The sequence below is a fragment of the Triturus cristatus genome, chromosome 8 (assembly GCF_964204655.1).
Source record: "Triturus cristatus chromosome 8, aTriCri1.1, whole genome shotgun sequence".
Taxonomy (NCBI): domain Eukaryota; kingdom Metazoa; phylum Chordata; class Amphibia; order Caudata; family Salamandridae; genus Triturus; species Triturus cristatus.
In genome coordinates, this window is record NC_140591.1 from 1064352649 (window position 1) to 1064379467 (window position 26819).

General features: G+C 41.5%; 1 long non-coding RNA gene across 1 annotated transcript; it reads right to left on the bottom strand.

Moving 5' to 3' along the window:
* Positions 1–322: 322 nt before the first annotated feature.
* LOC146805383 (uncharacterized) lies at positions 323–26272 on the bottom strand. The gene is made up of 3 exons (XR_014967453.1): positions 26213–26272; positions 1156–1210; positions 323–645 (listed from the first exon to the last, which is right to left on the bottom strand). It is a non-coding gene; the product is annotated as an uncharacterized LOC146805383 (long non-coding RNA).
* Positions 26273–26819: the final 547 nt, after the last annotated feature.

Below are 26819 nucleotides of genomic sequence, written 5' to 3' on the forward strand. Positions count from 1 at the left end.
TTCGGGTGAAACTTAGAGGCAATATGTATTTATGCAGCACACGAACAGTAATAAAATGAAAACACTGCATCAGAATAAACCCACACCAATTTAGAAAGGTAGGGTAAAATGTAATAAATTATCTGACACCAAAATATCAAAAATCCAATCAGAAAACTCGGAGAAATGCAGTTTCTAAGATTTAAGGTAAGTATTGCACCTAAAAGCACAAAGCGCTACTCGCCGTTATCTAGTTGTGGGAGACCTGGTGAAAGAAACAACTTCAGGCCGATCATGATGGAGCGTGAGACAGATTTGGGGGCCAGGTTAGTCTAGCTTAAAAGGTTAATTTCTAAAGTCCAGCGTGACATGTTCCTTTGGTGGTGAAGGGGATGCAAAGAGCAGGGAGATTGTTGTGGATGGTTATCACAGTAGCATGAAGAGCAGGCGGGCGTCGCAGATGGCCATCGCTGTAGCGTGACGATCCTTTGAGGCATCGCAGAACGTCATTGCTGCAGCTTTGAGTTGACAGCCACCACTTGCTATAGAGAGAAGTGCAGATCGCGCAGTGCTGTCATCACTGGTGGTTAGTGTAAAGCGAAGAGTTAGATTCATCGGGGCTTTTCATAGGCAGTTGGTGTGAGTCAAAAAAACGGAAGAGGGACCCTGAAATAATGAATGGGTGGGGAAGTGGTCAGGGAAAATACAAGTAAGAGAGACAGAAAGCACTTTCCTCACGCTAATGCATCAATTGTAGGCTATAAGTCCATTAAATTAAATATACCCACAGACCAAGGGTACGTTTATGAAATATTATTTTTTTGTTTCATTTATTTATCAAAAATATATACATATATCCATTTCTTATACAGTTTCATTCATAGTACGAAAATATGACATGAGAACTAAAAAAGAGACAAGTCATAGGCCCGGCAAAAACGTTAATGACGGAATCAGACAGAATAATTATTCATCTGAATCAATACATATACAGATAAAGAACCACAAAGAAATATGACAACAGAAACTCAATGAGACAATAAATAACAATGCAAAAGATTGCAAACACAAAACGCACCGACGCGCGTTTCGGAGATCCCATGAAGTTCTGTGAGCTCCTTCTTCAGGGAACAATTGGTAATTCTAGGTGTGAGAACAACCAAATTATATACTTACGGTCATGGTTTAATCACAAATGCCGGGCATCACTCAAATATAAAACTGTTGGTCTCTGGGGAAGAAATATATAATGAATAAATCATATATATACAAAAGAATAAAAAGAGCACACAACCATTCCAAAATAAGAGGAGGAAAATCCATCACCAACCGAAAGTGCAAGCAATTCATATATAGTAATGAGATACAAAATAGAAAAAAACCAGGAAAATATAAGATATATAGAAACCAGGTGAGTAAGGAAAAATAAAAAGATAAGATCAAAAAATGGAAAACAGATAACGCGCCACCTCAAAGAGCTCAAAGTAAAAAACTAAGGAAAAGGGAATCATAATCCACATACTTATAAGAAGGATCCAAAAATAAATTGCAGTTCCATAGCTCAAATCAAGTCAACCGAGAACCTTGATGAGGCACTAAATATACTTGTGTATCCTTTGTCAAGAGGCACAGGCTTTGGCAAAAAGCACAGGTTCGCTAAAGATGAAATGAAAACTAGAAAAAGAAAACACAAACAACCATCTAAGGGAAATGTCACAACTACAACCTGAACATGAAAGATCAGTACCCAGAGGAAAACTTACATATGTTTAGGTGTAAACTGAGGAAGACGTTCTCCAATGATTAGCAACAGACAAGTACAGTCAAACAGCATATAAAAGTCAATAAATGAGAAATGTTTAAAGATGCGGCTGGAAACGATAAATCTAGAAACAAAAAAATACTAAGTAAGGCAAAAACAACATCTAATGCAGAGAGACAACAAACTAGCTGGCAGGTAGGAAGCTCGTATGTTAGGCCAAAAAGTTGGAACTTACAAGACTTGTAATGAAGTAAGCGAACAATGCCAGTGGATAGAGCAAAAAATATATATACACGTCAAGGATCACAAAGCAGGATTCCACATAAACATGTAAGCTTTCTGTCTCTCTTATTAGGCAGTTGGTGTGGGCAGCAAGATATTGGCATGAACTGGCTCGTTTGTGGTTGCGAAGAACCCAAAACTTCGGGAATTCTCCATTTAATTTAAGATGAGCTCAAATGATGCCACACCAAGAGATTTGGTCTGGGGATCACACTCTGTGGGATTTTGTGAGATTAATCCCAGCTGACATTTTTCCTCCACGTTCACCGTAGGATTATGCTCTCATCCTGCTTCTCCTGGACCCACAAACATTTTAGTAACATTGTCCCCTTCCAATTCTCTTCCCTTGCCTGCACTCTCAATAGAGTCATCTTCTGCTGGACATTGGCATCGATTTGGACTAATTGGAAACTAAGGCACCTCCCCTGTCTTCATACTGCGATCTTGACCCAGAACTCTTGGGCTCCTTTTCAAGTACTGTAACAACTGTTGACCCGGGCCTGGATTTGGAAGCTTGTTTGTCAGGAGAAGGAAGGTCCTTCTCCGTCTCGGGGCTTTTTTCACGCAGCTTAAAGATAGACCTAAGAGCGAAGGTAATCTTTAGAGTCTTAAATTTAGGAGGCAGGATTATATTACACAATCTTCTAGATAGATTAAGGGGGCCTGAATTTCCCTTGGAGCTCTGAGGTGGGCACAATCCAAGCTTCCTGCAGTACAAAAGGGTTTTTCTTACCCTCCCTTTGGGCTTTTTCTTTTACTTTTAAAGGACTCACCTCCACTTTATTTCCTTGAGGAGGTTGCTCCTTAGGTAGAGTAAAATCACCACCACCAACTACCCGCACACTTTTTTAATGTATATCTGTTTTGCTTCCGTGCCTCCCCCCTCATTAGCCAGAAACTTGTCATCTGCCTACCTGAGCCGAATCCCGCTTGGGACTCTCCTTCTCTCACCTTCTCCTTGCCTCCGTCTATATTAATGAGTCCTTTAGGAATTGCTTGCTTTTTATGGCCCCACGTGCTGTGCTGTCCACGCGACCATGGAAGTAAGCCTAAGGGCTGTCGCCATTTCCTGGGCCGCCCTCCTTCAGCGTTCTCCGCCCACAACGACTTTGGAACCCTCCAGATCCTCAGCGGTGATTATCGAGAACACCATCACCGGCAGCTACCTTTACCCGGCAGCACTAATCTCTGAGCACAGCAAACCGCAAGACACCCTTAGTCCGGTAAGCATAGGGTTCTGTATCTCTCTGCCTTCCGTACTTCAGAATTTTTCACATTACGGGTATATATTTGCTTATTCACTCAGACTGCGTATCCCCTTCTTCCTGGAGAGTGCGCAGGCAGCTGCTAGCCATCCGCCATGTTCTCCCTCCTCCTCCTCCTCACTCAGCTCCTTGACAGCTACCATTGCTTAGTGCGGATCCCTGCCAACCTCTTCCATTTAGTACCAATGTCTATCAAATTAAAATGATTGTTTTTACTTAATTTCATATGCCAAAAATTGAGCGAGCAGTGCAAGTTCCCTTAAAAAAACAGTTATCCTATGATATTGGCTGACAAAAATACTTCATGTGTCAATAACTCATTAAGAATAGAAGATACCTGTCTGAAGGAAAAAAACTGTAAATAGATCTATTGGAAAAATCAATGGGAGATATTTCTGAAACATTTTTGGTCGAGTTGCTGCTAAGAATTTGCTTAATTTGCACCATCTGTTAATAACACCATAATGGAGAAGCGATATATGTTTACAGTTTTGGAGGTGAGCTGAGACATATATCAATAGGAACTTATGCTGAAAAAAAAAATCTGTCATCTACTGGTCCATATAAGTTGCAAAGTCTTGTATATAACCTTTTTCGGCACCTTAGGTTTTTTTATGGCCCATGACGGACTTCCTATTCTGTAGTTTTTGAGGATTATTGAAACTAAGAAATGCCCAAAATGGGACAGGTTCATTGCAAAGAATTGTATCTGAAGTACATTAGATGCCAAATTATGTAGTATAAAATTAGGCAACCCTGGCTCCTCTTCCATTTTTGGCACTTGTAAAATCTTTGTATTGTCACATGGCACCTTGTAATTCCATACAAAAGGTGTGGCACGACATTCCAATTTAGAAAACACATTGAAATCCAGTTTGTGAGAAGTAGGTGGAAGAAAAAAACAAAATTAACAGAAAATAAGAGACAATTTATCAAATCAATAACAGAAGAAGACACTTCAATATAGAAAATATTTTACCAATTTCATCCATAAGGGATATACAGTTTTGGGAGTATGTATCTGCTGACTGATCCAGATAATAAACCATTGGGTATCTTTTGGGTTTTGATTGTAATTCACCCTTAATTTTAATGGTAAGACATCTGTGGAGTTGTTAGATAAAAGTGATTCTGTCTCAGAATCATTAATTCTACTTCCCCTAGAAGAGTGTGTCTTTTTATAGTATGAAAGGCTTCTTTGATTTTGCTTCCATCGGGTACCAAAAAACAGGCGATATTGCCTGCATATAATTTTATCTTGCCCCTCACCCCCACCCCGAAAAGAGGCAGAAAATTCTGAGCATGGGAGTGAATGTACTGGGCTAAATATTCAATGCAAAAGGCAAAAAGGATAGAGAGAGGAAGAGCTTGATTAGTTCCTGTACTGGAAAAAACTGTTCTGGTTAACTGACTATTATTTATGACTTTGACAGAAGTGCCCCGGCTCACCATTGTGATTGGCCGTGTGAGTTGAGTAGAAAATTAACTTTTTTCTAGGGTATTAAATAGAAATCTCGAACTCACAAATCTGAACGGCTTCTCTGCCTCAAGTAGGTCGACTGCTGCAGGGATATTATCTGAAATGGCCAAATTGAGAAACTCAGAAATACATGCAGTATTGACAATTAAGGTTCACCCATTTTGATCCTTTTTTTCAATATTTATATAGTTTTTTTCTCCTCCATTTTTAACACAAGAGGAACATTAATCAAACACAACAATAATTAATACAAAAGATCCAACAGTGCATTACTCATTACTCATAACATTCAATTTTTTTTAAATGTTAGTAATATTCTAATCACTGCACATAATTCACTACTTTCTTCTTTTCTAGAGCAACAGAATAGAGAACACATATCCTTCCATCCGGTTAAGAAAGCGTATTTTCTAGCCATACTGCAACTGGGGTCTAAATCTGGGATCCCCTCTTTCTTGCAGACCTACCCTTACATGAATAGAAGCTATTCTGCAAAGGAAATATTGAGAGTAATCTCGAAACACATTAATTATAGGCAGGAGGGTATTGGCTAAGCCAGGCTGTAGCAAAGCGCATACGTGCTACTGCCTTAGCAACAAATACAAACTATTGGAACTCCTTGCCTACTTCTTGACTGTCTACATCTGATAAGATAAGCTGTGTTGACAGTTGTATCTGTGTGCACAAAATGGCCCCTATAAACCCAATAATCCCCTGCTTAAATGCATTCAATTTAGTACAGTTGCTAAACATATGAACAAAATCTGCCTCCTAACTGACACATCGTGGACAGTTTGATCTGACGCTTCACCCCCAGCTTGCTATTTTTGCAGGGGGTATAATAAAGACTGTATAGCATCTTATAGTGCTGGGCCTCTAAGCCAGTCAACAAGAGTACCAAATGCCCCATCTCAAGAGATTCATAACACTTTATACCCATGATAACCAGCCTCTAATTCCAGTTCTCTGGTTGTTTTTCCAAATCATCAGACAAGAGCACCATTAAGCATTAATAGATGTGGCTGATCCAACATTCTTCCAAATTGCTGATTAGCTCCACTATTGGAACCTTCTCTGCCCATGCAGTTCCCCTGGTGCATGTTAACATAAAATCCATAATCTGAAGAAATGTAAAGAAATCTGACCTTTCTAGCTCATATTCGCTCTGTGGCTCCTCAAAAGATTTCAGTTGATTAGAACTTAAAAGATTACTGAGCTAATCTTATACCACACAATCCCTATCTTACTTTTAACTTGAGTCCAGATCTTAAATGTAGATTGAACTGTATTGAACTTCACTTTTTTAAAATAGCTGGGTTCCACTATTCTTTAAAAACATGTGTTGGCCTCTACTCCCATTAAAAGTTCATAAAAGGAAGGCAAACTGCCTGCCCACACAATTAAAGACCTCATATATTGCAGGGTGGCTGCCAAGTAACAATACCTGAAATTAGGCATAGCACAGCCACCCCTTGCCCTGGGAAGCATCAAGAATTTGAGGGCCCTTCTAGCTCTGGTGTATGACTATATAAAGCTGCTAGCAATGTCTTGCATCTACTTAAACAAACATTTATAAAATTTTGAAGGGATATCCCTACAAAATAGAGAACTTTTACCAAAACAAAACTTTTATTTACATTGAAGTGCCGCACTATTGTTAGATGCAAATTATCCAGTCACATAAAGTTTCTCTTAGCATTTTGTAAAACCGGAGCAAGGTTTAATTCAGCCATCTTCTCCATTTTGCTCATAATATTTACTCCTAAATATACAGCATGCTCTACACTATGGTCCTCCTCCAACTGTATCTATTTGTTAGCTACTATATGTCTTTTGCTTTTATTCATAAAGTACCCTGACACTTTTTCAAACCTTAAAGCCACACTCTCTTTTTCCCTTAATACCACTTCTAAACCAGGTGTATCTAATGTGATATCATCCACATAAGTAAGTAGCTTTGTGCTATGACTTTGAATAACTACAAAGGAAATAAACACATTATCCTCCAGCATCCTAATCTATATAAAGGACAAATAGAAGGGATAAGTAAGGTTATCCGTGTCGTGTCCCTCTCGAAATGTGAAAGGCCTCTGACTCTGCCCCATTATTTGCAATCTAGCTTCCAGATTTCTATACAGTACCTGTAATACCTTCATGAAACCCAAGCCTACCGGCTTCCATCTAAGTAAAGCCCATAGGTAATCTCATGCCACCCGATCGCAGGCCTTTTCAGCATTGAGTAAAATTGAAACCATGGGATCACCGGCTCTTCCATCCTTATGAAACCATGCAATTACCTGTCTGGTATGATCATTAGTCCCTCTGCCAGGGATAAACCTATATTGCCATGTGGTTACGAGCTTGCCAATAACTTTACTTAACCAAGTGGCCAAGATCTTAGCATACAACTTTGCATCACCATTTATCAGTGATATGGGTCTATTGGACCCTGGCTTAGTTGGTGGTTTTCCCTTCTTCTTGTATACTTTGCGATTGGTAGGGGCCCAGGAAGCCAGATCCTGTGGGCAACCTATTACTTTCCTGACTACATTAACTAAATCCGCCCCAGTACAGGGTACAATATTTTGCAGAATTCAAGTAGAACATTATCCATTCCCACTGCTTTCCCAGATGGTAATGCAGCTTTTATCTCCTCTCACAAACATGCTGGTCCTTGTGTATGATTGTATCTATTATTATTTATAAAAGATTGGTTAATGTTTAGTAAATATTTTATAATGCGTATTTATAAGTGTTGTTGGATGGTACCAAGAAGGTAATGTTTCTAACCACCTTTTTTTTAGAAAATGTATTAACACTTCCTTAATTGAAAAATGGAGGAACCATTCACCCTGTGAATTAAAAAAAGTGTGCACGGATTTTGCTTAAATCAGTGAAATACCTTTTGTAAAATTGGGCACCAAAGCCATTTTACCTGGGAGTTTTAGATCTATAAAGCTGTTTTATTTGCCTGATTTACTTCAACCTCAGATATTGGATCAGCTAGCAGTTTCTGCTGCCTTAGGGCTTAAAATAGACAGATCAATTTCTCCTAAGAATTGATCTATTTATATTGAGCCAAGAGCAAGATTTTCCGTTGATTTCTCATATTGTATTGGATGGTAATCAACAAAATCTTCATATTCTTATTGCAGTCCAGAGTAATATTACTAGTATAATGGTCTCTCAAACCAGTTAACAAATTACAATTTTGCCTTTCATTTGATGATCAAGCCAGAAAATGGGCAATCCACTCTCTCTCCTCATACACCTGGCAGTTAATGATATGGTTATTCAGAATCTCTTTCTCCAAAAAGAAAACCTTTCCTATTTTCATTTTATTCTGGAGTTTTGAAATGACTGCAGACATTTATTTTGAACTGGTATTTTATATGCTTTGTCTGCTGCTAACGGGATAGCATGTAACTTTTCCTTTTCTCTCCTCATACGATATGCTGAAACCAAAATGAAAACACCTTTGATTGTACCTTTAGAAGCCTCCCAAACTATTGTAATATCAGTGGTGTTATCATTATGCACAAAATACAACTCTATTTCAGTTCTTAAAGGCAGTTTACTGCTTTTTGTGATCAAAAAGGTCTTACTTATTATCCATCTGATTATTGTATTAGGACAATCAATTGAGAAATTGAGTTCCACGGCAAAGTGATCATAGAAGGCGCCGGCATGATCCTGCACTGGGAGTTCAGGGAATAGTAGGATGACTAGAAGAAGTCAATCCTTGAAGCTGGGCTAAATTGTTTTTAAATGTATGGCTATGTTCCACTGTGAGTGTTCAAGTATCTCCATACTGGTTGTAGTTCTAGGTAGAGGCAAAAATCATTAAATATTCTTTATGGGCTTTTTTTATTCTAAAAGCAATAGGGGTTTTAAGAATCTAAAGTTGGCAATGGTACAACATTTTAATTCAGCTACAGTGTTGCCAGGTAGATTTTACAGCTCCCATTCTAGGGTCTGTAAAGGTGCATTGGCATGAGGTGCAGGGCCATAATAATGCCTAGTTTTGTAAACTGTAACCGGCTCAATTAACACAAAGCTAAGCTGCTGTAAATGTAGAAAACAGTTTTTATTCCAGGTCCCTTGAAGAATAATAATAATGATAGTAGGTTTACCTTGCAAAGATAGCATCCCTCTTTTGCTTATTGTTTTACCCATTTGCACTATAGCTAACAACTGTTAATTTCATTATTGAACTTAATTTCTATGCATATTTTGTACAATAGTGGAACTTTCAAAATATTTTAACTGTTCTAGAAAAATACTATCATCTAATATATTACATACACCTGACATACTCATACACCTGTTTCTGAGGCCATTTTAATTGTTTATTTTTCTTTGTAATGCTCCCAAACATTTTTTGTGACACATATCCCTCCATCTCTTCCCCATCCACACCCACTGTTGCATTCCCAAGGTCCCCTTCTGTCCGATGTGCCTCTTTCAATGTGCCTAATCCCCGAAAGCTAAGTTCATTTACATCTGCCATTTAATTGGTGCATGTTCAGTGCACTTGTGATTGCCAGAAAATAATCCAGGAATTCTTTGAACTTTGTAATGTAGTCAAGAATGTCTCAGCTTCAGATATCTTGGAAAATAGCACCAGGATCAGAGGAACTTTGGCTTCCATAGCTGTACAGTATGTGCATGAGCTCCATTATCCTTAAGTTTTTCTATCATTTGCTTGAACTCCCAATGACATTCGAAAGTTTCATGGAAAGATTTTGAAAGTAAAATTTGATTCCACGTTCCTTTTTGTTTAGCTGAATTACTTTCTTAGTAATTTTGTCTTAAGTTTTAAAGTCTTGAAAGTAATCCATGATGGTCCTAGGTTTTGATACCTCTTTTGGTGGACTAAAAGTAACCCTATGAGCTCTCAAAATTGACAGCTCTGAATGAGATTCTGTAAGCAGATACTTTAATTTAAATTTAGAAAAATAATCTGCCATATCTTTGTTTTTATCAAAGCTCTTTGGTACACAATGAATATTCGATTTGTTATTCTAGGTCAATTTTTTAGGCTTTCCTACTTAAATTTGGCATTTTAAAAAAAATTCTGAAGTCACGTCAATGCTTCTGAATGAGCTGCTTGCATATCTTCAACAGCAAACTCCATCTGTTCAACTTCCTCGCAGTAGAGGCTTGTAGCCTCTAACAAATTTTAAGCCAATATTGCTTCATTTTTATCAGCCATCTCTATGGGTGCAGCCTTCATTTCCTATACTTCAGCAATGAGTAACTGGAGCGGTGAGAGAAGCTTGTTATTAGATGTGCCAGGGTCCTCCAACAAATTACTTTGGCCCTCCTGATCATTCTGCATTTCTGGGTCTGCCTCTGGATGTGTTACTGCTCTGTTCATATCCATAGTATATGTGACAGTATTCATACTTAATAACATTGTGCTTGTTATGGCCAGACTAATATTCTCTCTGTCAGGTAATGTTGCATTGATAATTGTGTTGAGTATGATATAATTTGCTCTAGCCTGTATTCTTAGCACACTCTTGAAGAGCTGTGCACACCCTCAAGAAAATCTGGGAGAAAAGCCACAGAGTGCATAGAAGCTATTTTTAAAATCCCCATTTTTGCTGATGTGCTGGATCTTCATCATCTTAATTTTTGTACGGCTGTTGCTGAGAGTCACCTAGCATCATATCAGGCTGCTGAAGTCAGAGGTGGTGGGGACAGCCAGAGAGAGGATAGAGGAAATGGAGTGGTAACTGCCACTCGTAGCAGTTCTCTGTGTGTTTTACCGGACTCTCTTACCTGGGCTCATATCGCTGGACTGCGAGGACCAGCAGCCTCAGCTTTCCACACAGCTGGTGCCTCTTCCCGGTGACTGCCTACAGCCCGCCTGCCTGCCTTCATAACTGCTCGCGGCCCCCGCTTCACGGGAGCCACTCGTAGCAGTTCTCTGTGTGTTTTACCGGACTCTCTTACCTGGGCTCATATCGCGGGTCTGCGAGGACCAGCAGCCTCAGCTTTCCACACAGCTGGTCCCTCTTCCCGGTGACTGTCTACAGCCCGCCTGCACTTAACCACGCCCCTTACGCGCATCGCGGAAAGCACGCGGGCACGCCGGGAGAAGCCCGGGCCAAGGGTGGGCACGTCCGAGCACGACAGAGGACGAGACGGGGCCATTCTCTTTATACCAGTGGCCGAAATCTTGTGAGACAAGGTAATATCATATACGAGGGATTGTGTGCTATACCGAAGGGGTGTTTAGATCATGTACGGGCTGGTAGTCCTGTAATCAGCGCTTGTGATCCACCGGCTGGAGATAATGGCTGCACCTGGTTTGGGGAAGGGATGTAAGTCACTCAATGGAGCCAGAGTGGCTGGGACTTTGGATAATTTCCTCATCAGGGCTGCGTCCGTGTTACAGAGAGAAGTTGAGCTGACTGAAAAAAGGCTCTCTATTGAGCAAGAATTGGAAAAGCGGTCTTCGTTGGGCACACTTGCCTTGGTAAAGTCCCCTGTACCTCTAGTTAACAGCCAGGCCAATTTACTGTTAGATCCCATTTCTGCCGAACATGAAGGGGAAGGAAACCCACCTCCAGTTGTTGCTTGCAGCCTGCATAGTCTAACGGAGCTGGCGGATCCCACTGAAAACAATCCTTCCATACTAGTGCATAATGTGGGAACCACAAGATCCGGGTTGCCAATACGATTGATACCGGACATGAGTGTGGAGGCAAATGGTCAGATGTTAGAACAGGTTGTTAGACGAAAGCGGAGAGGAACAACTTTAGTCAATAAGAAAACGAAAATCCAAAAACGGGCAAATGCCGGGAATAACGAATCTGCGGTTAACTTAGATGATCAGCACATAGCGTCTACTGATCATTCTATAGCCCAAGACATTGATGACCCGATTCCGAAAGAGCACAGAAGAGGCCAATATGGAGCAGTTATTCACAGTGACCTGTCTTCCGATTCATGATAGACTTGACTCTATTGAGAGAAGACTTTCTAAATTGGAACAAATGTATGCTATATTGACAGGAGGGAAGGTTACAGGGGTTGGGGAGGGCCCAACTGCGGGCCAAGGTTCACTGGTTAAAGAATTAGATGGTTGTCAGTGCCTTGACCCTAAAATAGCAAACAAAGTGATAGATTTGATAGCCAAACCAACCCCACAGGGAAACAGAGTGGGTATTGTTGATCAAGTAGAACATAACGTGCCAACTTCACTAGTCTTACTAGGTAACCAAAGGGGAAAGGCAGATCATGCTGTAGCCAATACAAAATTTGAGGTTAGAAGTCTTGATTCGATCCCTTACAAGACAAACCAATTGAGGGCGGTGGTTGTATTGAAGCCTGTGCTACCATGTCTGGATCTGCCCCCAGAGTCTATTCCCTATGTAGTGATTCTTGCGGGGGTTCCTATTCTGAATCATGGAACAAGGGAGGCATTTAGTGAGCTTAAAAATAAGTGTATCCACTGGTTGAATTACAACAAACCCCTCCCTAATCAGAGCAGAAGTGAATTTCTATTTGCAAGACGTGTAGATTGGGTGGGTCTTAGAGCCAAAGATCTACAGGGAGACTGTGTTGTAATCAATTTCAGGGATCCTAGAACAGTGAGGCATATTTGTACAATGGAGTCAGGTAGCCCTGAAACAGTAATAAAAGCCCTTCCACTTACTTACATCTACCCGGGTGCCTCCAGATATGGATGTGGTGCTTCCTTGGGGGGTTGGGTGGATCGGCCAGGAAATGATTTGGAGGGTCGTATTGCTTACCCTGGAAACAACAATCAAATTAAGAACCAATACTGTCCCCCCCACTTGAAATCTTCCACCACAATAATAGATTTAGTATTCTGGACCTAGTTGATTGACGCCCAGAGTCTAATAAGTTACTCTCTGTGGCTAGGGACTATACAGGTTTACAGAACACTAAGGAAGGTTTCAAGGAGTTGAAATATAATTTTCTTAAGGAGGGGCTCTTTGAAATGCTGGCAACCATGAATGATGTAGCGTGTCCAATTTGCAAAAGCCCAAGTTTATAGACACATTTGATATTTGTCTAATGCAAGAGACTTGGGCTATGGATAATTTGCAGCGGACTGGTTTTGTGACCTATAATATACATGCAATAACTAGTGGCAGGGGAAGACCTTCAGGGGGCTTAAGTATTTGGGTGGCTCTGCATTTGGGAGTTACAGCTAAACAGCTTCCAACTAGCTCACATGATATTCAATGTGTTTTACTTGACCTGCCAGGGAACAAACATTTAGTTTTATTGAATGTATATTCTAGACCTTCTTAGAGAGGGCTGGAGTCTAAGGTTATTACTCAGTTGAACGATTATATTTTGACCTTACACCCAGAGTACTTTGTGATAATAGGCGGTGATTTCAACTGCCAGTACGAACCACTCAGTATATTGGATTTAGATGATCCGATTGTGGAAAACACACACTGGAATATTTCTGAGCCTTTGATCCCTCTGGCTAAAGCTTGGACTCCACTGGCTTCGCAGATTACTGCTCTCACTCTTTCTTTGTCCTTGAGGTCTTGTAATGGTAGATTTAACTCTGATAGACCTGGTCATGCTACCTTTAACAGAGTAGGGCAAACTTCCATTATAGATTATATTATGATTGAAACAAGATCCTGGGTCAAGGTTTTAGACTTTAGGATTCTTGATCGGGATGATAGCGACCACAATGCCCTGGTCAGGACCCTAAAACCAGGAAGTTGGGGTTTGACCAGCTATGAAATTGAGCCCAATATGGAACCGCAGGCTCTCATTCTGCATAACAACAGAAGGAGTGTAAAATGGCCACGCACATTGGCCTGTTCGAACAAGCTGGCAGAGATATATAAACTGGTTGTGCCCCACCTTAGTGAAATATCCGGGGAAGGGTTGAATTGTACTATCACTGGGTTAAAGGCCGGTTGAAATTCACAGCCACCTGGCCTCTAAACTATCGGAGGAGTTATTTCCGGCTGGGAGCTCTAAGGATAAGTTGGTTAAAACGAACCCTTGGTATAATGTTGAGTGTCGGAAGTTGAAAAGCGAACTGATCCAAGCAATTAAGGCTAAGGATAAAGAAAGGATCAGAATATTCTGAGCACAGTATAGACAGAAGATCGAAAGGGAAAGAAAGACTTGGGAGGATGATAAGTGGGAGGAGTTAAGATCAGCCCTGCAGTATAAGGATTTTAAATCCTTTAGGGCCATTGTTAGCAATGGCAGGAAAGAAAATGAGATGATATTATCTTCTAATATAGCCCCAACTGCTTGGGAAGATCATTTTGGGAGCTTATACTCATGTACAGGCCCCAATCAAGCAGCTTCAACTGCTTTACATCCCCTTTATGAGTACCGAGCAGAGGATGTTCCGGTGATTACGATAATGGAAGTTGAAACCGCTATTTATAAGTTATTACCCAATAAAGCGCCAGGCCTAGACAAGGTCCCAGGTGAACTCTATCGGTCAGAACCTAAAGTATGGGCTCCCTATCTCTGTGTCTTGTTTAATTCTATACTATTAGGTGCGGAATCACCAGAGACCTGGCGTGGAGTAGAGATAGTGCCTATTCACAAAAAAGGATGCCCATTGAAACCTTCGAATTATAGGCCCATAAGTCTGATCGACACTACCCAAAAGCTGCTTGGACGCATAGTCCTGGATAGAATTCAGACTTGGGAGGTGGATAATGATATATTGAGTATCCTGCAGGTGGGTTTTAGAAAGGGCACTTCAACTAGTGACCAGTTATTCCGACTCCAGGTCCTCTACTGGAAAACCGTGAGTGTGGAGGGTGGCAGCCTCTACCTCATTTTTGTTGACCTGAGGTCCACATTTGACCTGGTGCCACGAGAAAATCTATGGAGAGTTCTCCAGGAACTCAACGTCCCTCCATATCTTATGGATGTCCTGAGAAGGCTCCATACAGAAAATTTTGCCCAGGTTAGATGTGGGAAATATGGAGAGTTGTCTGCACATTTCCCAGTGAACAGAGGAGTTCGCCAGGGATGCGTGCTGGCGCCCACCCTGTTCTGTTTGTATATTAATGGGCTTATTAAACATCTTGAAGGCATTAAGGACACTGATGTCCCAAGACTTGCTACGGGTTGGGTACCGGCATTGATGTTCGCCGACGACACTTTGTTGCTGTCCCGGACATCTGCCGGCATCCAGCGTATTTTAGACGACTTTGTGGACTTCTGAGTGGAAAGGGGTTTGGAGATTAACTTAGCAAAAACAAAGTTTATGATCCTCAATCCCCCTAAGCACACACGCCCGAATCCAGTTCTGAATGGCACTCCGCTTGAGCGAGTTAAGACGTTCGGATACCTTGGGATCACTCTTCAAGAACATCTCGGGTGGGAGGTTCAAGTCACAAACTCAGCATTAAAACTGACCCAAATTGTAGGAGGATTGTCCAAGTTGCTTAGAGGTTCGATCTTTAAGCCTGCTGCGCCAGTGGTATAAATTTATAAGATACAAGCTAGAAAAGCGTCCATTTATGGAGCAGAATTATGGGGACATTGCAGGCCTCCAAGCCTAACTAGGATTGAACATTCCTTTATGAGAAATCTGTTAGGCCTGCCTCCAAGCACCCCGTTGGTTCCTATTAGGTTTGACCTAGGGTTGCTACCTGTGGAGGAGGAGGTGGCGTTGCGGCCTGTGACATATTGGAAGAGACTTTGGTCTACCCAGGAGTTGGGCTCTTTTCGAGAAAAATGTAAGGGGGTTTGGCCCCTAATTAAAAATAAGAGAATTCCCTGGTTAACCCATGTCAGGGATACTTGTGACAAGATTGGTCTTTCTGAATTATGGGGTTCCCCGGAGGATTCATGTATGGTACTCTCAAGGGCAAACCTGGTAGACCAGTATAGGCACTATAATCTTATGAGCCTTCATGTGAATTCTGGTGTTGGCAGACTGACTGCTCAGTTTCTCCAAATTAAAGATGACTACAGGAGGGAGTAATTTCTTGATCTGATCTTCCCAGCTGTTGCTAGGAAGTTGTATTTCCAGCTGAGAATAGGCAGCTTACCGCTCAGGTCTTTTACCTCCAAATGGGAGCTGAATAAAAATACCGACTGCCCTGCCTGTGGTTATCGAATGGAAAATGAAAAACATGTTTTTTTCTTTTGCCCAGTGTACCATCGGTTACGTAATCGATGGGTAAAACCCATCTGTAAAAACCTGGGATTCAGAGACTGTGAAAACGCCATAAGAGTATTGAAATATGATACCCACTCCCCGATTGTCTTCGCAGTTTCCCGTTTTTTAAATGGTATGTGGATCAAACGTAGAATCTTCTGTAACTAAGCAATAAGTTTAAACGTATTCCACATACTTTATTGTATTCTTTGTATAATCTTTTTTTTGATTTAACTTTGTTTTTATCATGTTGTACTTCTATTTAATTTATTTATTGTATAATGATGAATTGTATGTTGTTATAACTCACAGGGTTTTTTTTTTTTTAAGAATTGTATTTGTTTTATTAATTGTAATTTGTACTTTTATGGCCTTTGTGGCCGAAATAAAGACTTTGATGATGATGATACTCAGAAAATGTACCTCTCTGATTTCTCTTCGCTGATCATTAGACAATAATAATAGTACTGTAGGAGACATGGAAGTACTCACCCTCCATTCCCTCCTGCATACACTCATGCCTCCAGGCCTGGAAGCTTGAGCTGTTCCTGTGCTCCTGCTGCCGCAATGGGTGTCTCGTCTCATGATTGCTGTTTCCAGTCAGCACTCAGAGTTGGCACCCGTGACACCAAGGAGGTAAGAAATGAGGTGAGAAAGTCTGTGGAGCCCGTATAGCTCAGTAAAATGAATTAATGAAGAGTGACAGACGGCACTGATTTGGAGTTAGTGAAAGTGCAGCTGGAGCGGGAAGTGAGAGGAGAGATAAGGATGAAATGATACTGTAAGGGCCTTGCGAGAGCCTGCAAGAGCAGTGACTAAGTGAAAGAAAGTTGAAAGACACTTCTGCTCTACTCATTTGGGAATACTACACAACAATCGCATGATTTGTTTCAGCCTCATGCTCGATTCTGAGAGAGCTGGATGAAGCCTCATCCTGAAAGGAAAGTCAAAGGGCTATTAGGCGCTAAACTACAACCAAGCATAAATAATCATTCGCAATCACAACCTTTACCTCTCCTTTTACCTGAAATCAAGTAGTCTGTAACCGTTGCTGTGAACAAAAAACTTTCAAATAAAAAAGTTAAGCTGTCTAAAAACAGATTTATGTTTAAATCTAAGACCCCTCTTCTAACTGCAATACCAAAGAGTTTAACTCTTCCTTCTACCTGCTATACATCTAGTCAGTAATGCAAACGCTGCTAATACATGTTGCTGTGGGTGAAACTCCAACTTTTGTTGACATTGATGGGTATTTCAACATGAAACAACTGAGCAGCCCAAAGTAGTATGCACCATAGTTTTGCAACTGTTGCCCTCAGTGAGGATAGAGGGGAGTAACAATACTTGTAGCCGTACCACAACTACTGTAAGAGAAAAGGATGTCAACGATTCATTTTAGTCACCATCAAATGTTAACAATGGAGATTCTGGGCAGGTTTATGTTCCAGAGTATCACATTTCCAATAAAGAAAGTTCACTTATGACTTTGGGGGCACATGGTAACCACAAAAATGTAAGCCAATTGTGTGGCAGGTTTTATCACCCATAGCAAGAAAGGCTCCAAAATGTAAAGTGGAAAAAACAAGATTTCCACTTGAATATAGACCCATGTTGACCACTTTTGGAGATGTGGGTAGCTGAGATATTTAGGTGCAGGCTCAGCCACCACCAAGAGGAACCTGCCAACCCTGTACATTCCTAAGACAGAGAGAGGAGCCTAGTGTCATGTGACCTGTATATTGAAATCACAGACTGTCCTCATATTTCTGTGAGGGATAAATTCTCAATCTGGCGGGATATATAAAACAATTCCTGCCACCCAACATTACCACATTTGTCTTGCTAAATATGGTACCAAACTTGTGTGGGTAGGCCTAAGTCCCATAATAGAAATTGGTCAAAACTTACACTGTGTGAAGTCAATGTGGTGCCAATGTGGTCTTCACACGATAACAGATATGGCCCATTCCTGGGACATGAGTTTGGTCCACCCACACACGGGAGCCAGTCCTTTTTGGGAGAAGTGTGGAAATGCATGGTGGTAATTGTCTCTAAGTGCCTGGGTTTTTCGTCACATAAATATCTTATTTGACCTATTGTTTGAGCTATTCAGGACTTATCCTGGAACACTAAAAAAATGTATTTCTGTTTTGAAGAGTCCAAAGATAATTGGAACTGGAGATAGTGAGCTGGCCACAGAGACTAGGAACACATTGTGACATTAGAGTTATGCAGATTTTGTTGTTTACTGATTGAATCCTACACAATTGTCAGAAATTCCTTCCATGTACATTCCCTAAGGTTTTTTCTATTTACTGTATGCTGGACCTGTCAGCCTTAGGTTAGTATACCCCCAAATGTTTTGCTTCCCTCCTCCATGTTTGCTGATCTGCTTTTTTGCTGGCCTTAGGACCCTGCACACTTTACCACTGCTGACCAGTGCTAAAGTGCATGTGTTGTCTCCTCAAAACATGATGGCAGTTGTTTATCCCCAATTGGCATATTTAATGTACTCATAAGTTCCTAGTAAAGTGGTACTACATATACTTAAGGCATGTAAATTAAATGCTACTAGTGGGCCTGCACCATGGATTGTGCTAACCACTTAAGTAGCCCCTTCAAAAATGTCTCAGGCCTGCCATTGCAGCCTCTATGTGCCATTTTTAAACTGCCATTTTAACCTGACAAAATAATCCTTTTGCCAGGCCCAAACCTTCCTTTTTAATACATATGAGTCACCCTTAGCATAGTCCCTTGACAGCCCAGAGGGCAGGGTGCAGTGTATTTAAAAGGTTGGACATGCACTTTTAAGTTTCACATGTCCTGGTAGTAAAAAACTCATACATTTGTTTTTCACTACTTCATGGCGTACCTCTCCCATCTGACAACATGGAGTTGCCTTATCACATTCAATATGCTGTAATTTCAAAATGGGAGCAAGTCTCCAGCTCATGTCTGGTGTCTTTGTGTTTGTAATGAAAAATACTCTCTCATAGTTAACTCCTATTTTAAATTAACATTTTGAAAATGCCACTTCTACAAAGTTGGCATTTTCCTACATTATCCATTTAGTGCCTGTAGCCTGTCCCTGGGTCACATGACTGAGTGTAGCTGACAGTTGAGCTTTATGTATTCCTCCTAGACATCTACACATAATTGAGAGCTTAGGTGTGCCAGGATAGGCCATAACTGTCAGGATGGGAGGGTGGAGCTGGGCCCAGCCCCACTCAAACTAGAATAGGCTCTGACCTGCCTCCACACAAAGGGCTGCTACATGCTGTAGTTAGTCTGGATCGAGGACAGAGAGGACAGGATGGCTTTGGACTTCAAAGGGAATCTCTAGAAATTTCTCCCACCTTCCAGAAAAAGGGGACCAGGTATAAATATTGGACCTCAGGCATCAACTTCTCAGTACACTTCTGGCCCTGTGTATATTCTGTCAGGAAGAAAGACTGCCTTGCTGCTGAAAGTACTGTCACTCTTCTGGTCTGTTACTCACAGGGGCTGCTGCCCTGCTGTGCTGACCTGTTGCCTGCTACCCTCTTGCATCGGTGAACAGGACTGGACTTTCATCTGTTTAACACAGGACCTCAAAGTGACTCCAAGGGCTAGTTTGCTAGCCTCTTGACTAGAGCCTCTGGGACAGAAAGCTCCAACAACCTTGAACCAGGCATCTGCCATCTGTGAGTCTACTCTGCCAAGTGGTGCCACCCCAGTACTGGACCCTTAGAAGTGGGCCTAAGGTGCTCCACCAACCTCTGTGGTCCCAGCAGAACCAATGCATCTCCTCTGCTGCATAGTGGAACCTAGAGCAGAACCGATGCATCACCGATGCTGAATGGATAGGACCTATCATAAATACCTGCATCACCTTCCCAGCCATTTTAGAACCAGCACTGCATAATGCACACTCGGCGCAGGCCCTCACATCCCTCACCTTGACAACGGCAGCCTCAACGATGTTGCTGGACTATGCATTGAAAGCCCTCGTCAATAGGATCTTCGAATATGATGCACGGCCTCGCATCCCAGCATCACCGCATCTTAGAACCAACACATTGCTTTGGCTGTGTGACGAATCTTCGACGCTGTTCCTTGCAACTTTCTTAAAACCGGGATTTAAGGTACTCTGTGGAATAAACCTAACTGGGTCCCTGTAGCCAGCCTACTCTCCATTGCAATTGGCCTGAACTTGTGACTTTGGCCTGGCTACAGTTGAAGCTTTGTGCTTTTTGGTGCTATCTTTACTGAAATCATTAAAAATGGAATATCTCCAATTTTACTGACTCGATTTTTGGTGTTTTGTTCTTGTTTCATTTATTAAAAATGATTCAATTTTCTAAACTGGTGTGGGATTGTTTTGCGGTATTTTCCACTGTATGACCGTTTGAATTGTTGCACAAAAATACATTTCCTCTATGTTAAGCTTGACTGCTTTTTTACTAGGCTACCAGAGAGTTAAGCATAGGGTAATATAGTGACTTTTGTGGTTTGCCCTGACAAGGACTTAGATTGTTGTCTGAGTGAGGATCCTCTCCTCTAAAGCAATAACTCAGTTTATTACACCAAGCATTGTACACCTACTTAGAAAACCGGTGTGTAGTATTTTGAAAGGTAGAATAACAACCTGATTATAACTGTCTGGGGATACGAAAATTAAGGTGTATCCAAGATAAATCTTTGAAATACAGGGATGACTACAGAATCCCTCTTGCTGATCTGTCTCTTCCTCCCAACCCACTTTCCCTTAATTGGTGAGTGTGCAAATGTCTACATTATTGGTTGAATTGCTGGAATGTCTGCTGAATTTGATCTTCTATATCCTGCATTCCTCTACATGGAGAATATGAAAAGGGATCCTCTATCATCTGGGGATAGGCCTTTTACATACATAACCAGACTAAAATAGAATAAGTGTGTACATAACCAGAATATTATAAAATAATTAAACATGCTTCTGCCACCTATGCGTACGAAGGAGCATGAGCCCCATTTAGCTATCACACAAAAAGTGAAAGTGAAAATTTGCCTAACAATTTTAGGTCTATTCATCTTAGGTAGCGCACACGCACACAACACACTGCAGCAAGACTACTTCTGTACCCCAGAAAGAGGAAACAAAACCCTAGAGCCTAAGGCTCACTTTGCTGGCTGCTGACTTCAAAAGGGTTTCTATTATTTCCCTTTTCACCCACAAAGAACATCAAGGGAATGAATGTGAAATCCTACAATCAAACCAACTACCTTCTCAGGTGAACATTATGGGTATATGGGAGGTAACTGCCGAAAAAAACCACCTGCCATAAAACTGGGTTATGAAGAGTATCTAGTGAAAGAAGAAAGCTAGTAGAGCCTTCCTAAATGCCATAATATTGGGCAGTTGCTGGATCTGTAATGCAAAAGCTATCCAGAGCCTAGAGTTAAACTCCAAAAATGACTAGAAGCTCTGCTTTTGAATGAAGACAACAAATTAATTTACTGACCTGATTGTTCTCATTAGAGTGTAATGAAAAATATTGTTCACCAGCTGCCGAGGAGCCTGGGCATCTTTGGTGGCTAATGCTATGCATTGATGAGTAAAAGGAACCCGGCATACCACCAGAGTCCATTGTAAGCAGCACCTCAAAACAGATACATGATTCCCCTTGTTTTAGCCAAAGGATAAAGAGCACTCGTAGCAGCAGTCCTGCACAGATAGCAATATGTGAATTGAATTTACCAAGACACCTACACTCATACAGTACAGCTTATTTGGTACACATTATAAAACAAGGCTCAGTTGAAAACAATTCGAACACTGACCCCATAACTGTTAGTTTGATCTCAGCATTCAGACTAAGTGCCTGATTATGAGTTTGATGGTGTGGGAGCAGGCCGCCACTTCACCGCTCCGCTCCCTCAACGCCAAACCTCACTGCTCGCTGCCCACTAGATTACGAGTTATCTTATGGTCTGGCAGGTGACCCTATGGCATTTCCACGGTGGTGCCTATTAAAAAGGCACCGCAGTGGGAGCCCAAAACCCGTCCCTGCATGGCATGTAGTGTGCAGTCCATGCTGTGCAGGCATGGGTGTGAATTCAGACAGGGGGGCATACCATGTGCCCCCCTGCATGCATTCCATACCCCTGAGACAACAGTGGGCTCAGTAGGGCCCCCTTTGTTTACTCACCTCGACACTTTTCATGTCGGGCACACCGCCATGAAAAATGAGGTGGTCAGTGAAGTCATAATATGCTTGGCGGTTGTGTAAGTGATTCTTTGCAATTCAGGAAATGTGTAGTATCTTTATGACTGCGGAATCTCCTCACTTATGATGGAGACATTAAAAGATAGGATACTACTCATAAAATCGCTTTGTGAATTGTAAAAAATTGTAAACTTACATTAAAGTCTAAGTGTACCTTTGTGAATCAGGCCCTAAGAAGATAGGTTTCTCTATAATAGCCCATTTTCCAATTGCTACTAATGCCCGCAAGATTAGAAGGATATGGAAAATATCAGGGTTGTCAATTTAGAGATCGTACTTTCACTGCTATTGTCTCACGTAACTATAGTTCCTCTATGGGTAGAGACCAAACCACCAGGGCCAATACTTCCATTCCTGGAGTATATGCTGAGACCCACTAATTTCCCTTGCTAGACTCTATGTAATATATTTCTGAGACCCACTGAAGTTCTGAACTTCTCTTCATGAGAAGTGCTATTTAAATTGCTTAAAACTTCATGTTTTTACCTCTTGATTTCGAACTCTTTATAGGTTCAAGATCATTTCCTCATCTTAAGATTTAGAATAGAGATGTTATTAATGCTTTATGTTCTGTATTTTATTGAAAAGAACCACTTGCTTATTAATAAAGTTTTTTTTTACTAAAGTTTTTAATAAAAACCCTTTAAAGTCCCATCAAAATCTTATCATTGATTCCTGAGAAATGATTTTTTAACGGTAATGCGCAATTTTGAGTTTTGATTTGCAGCTTCTGATTACTTCTATACCTGTGGCCAAGATCCAGGGCCCAAGGGCACAGTAAGAGCAGGGACTTTATTTCCAGGGATGGCAAGAAGCAAATCCTGAATCGTAAATCATTTATTTATTAAAGTCCTTGCTCCACAAAGTGCCAACATAGTTTCCATAGTGTCCCATGCTTTGCAGCTTCTCTTACTCCCCTAACAATGATAAAGAAAACATTGATCAGGGAGGAGGAAGGCAGTGGAGAACCCCAAGAGGGAGTGGAATACTTTACTGATTGCATTCTACTTTAATCAAAGAGGGTCATCTGAAATGGGCAGCACTGGTTTTTCTTTATTTGCAGATGTGCTCCCTGAACCGCTTTGAATGAAGTGAAATGAATTAATCTAATGAACATCAACAATGATGTTGCTTACACTGAACACAAAACTGACCTCAGGGTAATTCTCAAAATCAGAGCTTACATACCCACATCCAGATACCCATTTTCAGGGCAGTGGAGTCTGATACTGAACTATGAATTAGTTTGTTTTAGGTGAGAGACAAGAAACCTTGAACTAACCACAATATTGAGTGAAGAGATTGTTTTTTCTGCAAGAATTCCTAATTGTGGAAAATGTGTACCTACGAAAGAAAATACAAAGAAAATCGAGCCAGCTCTGCTGCACACCTAAGGAGAGTTAGCTGCCACAGTTCAAATAAAAAAGCACAACTGCCGGTGAAGTCAATGCTGAAGTCTGCTTCTAACTTTTTTTCTCCCTGCTGTGGAAAACCCCATCACCAACTTGATTATCAAAGCGCTGATAAAGGCACCAGCTCCTAGTGCCTTGCTGCCATTTTCACTGCCATTTTCTAGTAACAAAGTGCCAAAAATCTAGCAGTAATTCAATCTTGGGAATTCATGATACTGTGAACCCAAAAAGGAATTCTCTACTAAGAACTAGGGCCCTGATTATGTTGTCGGTGGGACCGCCACTGATATGCTGTCAGTGGCGGTCCCATCGACATTCAGCATAACGGTCTAACCACCACATTATGATGCGGTCATTTAGACCGCAGCGGTCCGAAGGAATGACCAATGCTTCCGAAAGGCTCAAGGAGCCCGTCGGGGCATCAGTCGGATCATAATCCCTACAATGAAGGCGGTGCCACTGCATGCACCTCCGTAGGGATTATTATGTCCCTTTCCAACAGCCTTTCTAGGGGGGTCCGACTGCCATTGAAAGGCTGTTGGAAAGGGACTTCAGGGGCCACACAGCAGAGGCCCATGGGCCTAGCAGGGCCCCTGTCCCCCGCGGGCCTCTGATATGTGGCCCTGAGGGGACCTATGGTGCCCCCACAAACATCCATGCACTGTGGCTGTCAGGACCTAGGACTCCTTGTCGGACAGTTCCATGCCCAAAACGATGATGGTTAAACGATTGTCCGACCGCCATTGTAATGAGGCCCTTTGTTATTACAGTGGTCCTCAAAGTAACAGGAATTCACTGATATGGCTGAGATGTCGAGTGCCATGATGAGGCTTCAGGATCTAACGAAACGGAAAGGAGTAACGATCAGGAATAGCTTTAATTAAGTGATTTACATGGATTGTGGCAAAACAGTCTCCCAAGAATATCATGGAACTTGTTAAATGTCAATTCTGTAGCTAAAATGCCAATTTGCAAGCTAATTTAAATTCAGATTCTATTACCCATTCTAGAAATGTAAGGCTATGTTGCCAAGCCCCTTCCACAATACACCATTGTTTCCCTTTTCACACATCTATCTGTTCTCTTAATCATCAGATTTGCCATTGCCATCATGTTTTTACCCATCAGTGATCTTAAGATGTCTCTAGCTAGGATTTATGCCAAAAGACTATTATGCTAAAGCATCCTGAAAATAAGATTTGAAACTTGAACTTTAAACTACCAGAAATTTGTTTTTAGTCAAAGAGGCTTCTTAAGATGAACTGTCCACAGAATGTACTGCACAGGCCATCTGTACACCACTGTAGGCGGCAAAAACAAAGTGAAACAGGCTTCAAATAGCACAATACAGTTGAGCCTGTGCTGTAGTAAAGAACAGAATGGAGCCACCATCCTAGTTGATGTAAGTTGGAAACAAAGACACTAGCATGGAAAAACAATCAATGTTCCAGGGAGATGAAGCAATGGCTACATGGACACTGAGAGGCAAAGAGACTGGAACATGGAGGCATGGGTAGGTGTGAATGAAGAGTGGAGGTGAGAACACAGACTCTAGGCCACAGAGGTTCAGTCACTTCATTAAGGAAACACAGGGGCCTAACCCTGTAGTGCAGGGAGAGACTAACCTTTCAGGGGGGCCCCAAATCTTCAGTGGGAAATCCCATTCACCCCAAGGCCAATGACTATCTGTGAGATATGGGAGACTGAGAGTACCCATTGTCACATTCTGCAGGGTAATGGGTATTATTTTGTATTACGCCACTGGGAAAACACAGTCTCTGGGACAGAAGGCATGGAAAAAAATAGATGCATGCAAGTAATGAAAACAAACTTCTCAGCTCTTAACCCATCTTTACCCATTCAGTACAGGTATTGATGGGGTATTTTTTCGCTGACCCATCCTTAACCTATGATTGGATCATATTGAAGGCGGGGTCAGAGCAGAAGAGTAAAGGAGACAGAGCAGGATCAAAGGCTTTTCTTTAGGCCTCAAAAATGAAGTCTGTAAGCTTTAGTGTCACAAAACGGACTGAAGAGGTAGGTTGCCTCTTGCAATTGCAACTGTCTTTTTTTAAACATATGTATGCGATTGAAGGGTTGGCACAAGAGAAGGGACTGTTCCACATATCTGCAATAATTCAAATTTAGAATTGTCGATCTGTCCCTAATGCTTTTGGGGCTAATGTACTGACAGTCACAGCATGCAGGCTTACAGCGTTGTGCCGCAGAAAGCTGAAAAATGGCTCTCACAGCATTTTTGTTTAGGAGGCTTGCTACAGATCGTGAGCAGGGGAAAAATATCTGCCACCACTGTGCTGTATGCTGGTCCATGTACAGTGTTACGCTTCATGTCTTATTTTGATCATAGTCCCATAAAGGGACATAGATCACAATACTCTAATAGAGGACTGCTGTTGCATGCAGGTCTGCAACCAACTGAAAACTGCTCAATTCCCATCCCATTTATATAAATCAGGTGAACAGTGTGTGCCACATTATTTAAAGTCACTTAGCTTAGTGAGAGACTGGGAATCCTTCACATCACAAATGATGACTCTCTTCTTAGCACAACACAAACAGTTCTGCTGCAACACGACTCTTAGTCATCTGGCCCTAGACTGCCTATTTGACTTACCTTGGTGATATGTTCATTGTCAACTCCATCTGGAGCTCATGGATTATTCATTGATTTGCAAGACTGGTGTCCTGTTTGGTAGAAGATTCCTTTTACCTTAGAAATAAAATGATAATAATGAGAAATTAGGTGCACCTCAGCTTTTGTATTCAACATTCTGTTGCTTCAATCACATCTACCAATGCTCCATCCTAAATGAATCAACCAGTTTTCACACTCACATGCTGTAGGCTGGTAAAAAGAACCCTAGTTGTTGCCTCAATGTAAAAAAATCCCCAGCCCAATCCAATTGGAAAATATGCACCACTACTATGTTTGCTACACAATTTCTTAATTCATGAATGATGTAAGGAATCTACCTAACACACACCTCAGTTAGAGCCTGATTTAGATCTTGGTGATCCGACTGCCAGCCCATCGCCGCGGCAGTCTATGAAACACAGTTGAGCTGATGACGGTTTGCCAACCCTATTTAGATCTATACACGGTGGTGGTCTTCTGTGCAGGCGATCCGCCCAAGGTTGCCGTCCTGACGGCAGGGTCCCTCTGAGCAGATCTGGATGTTACCGTTGACCTGGTGGTGTCCTGCTGCCGGAGTACTGATGAC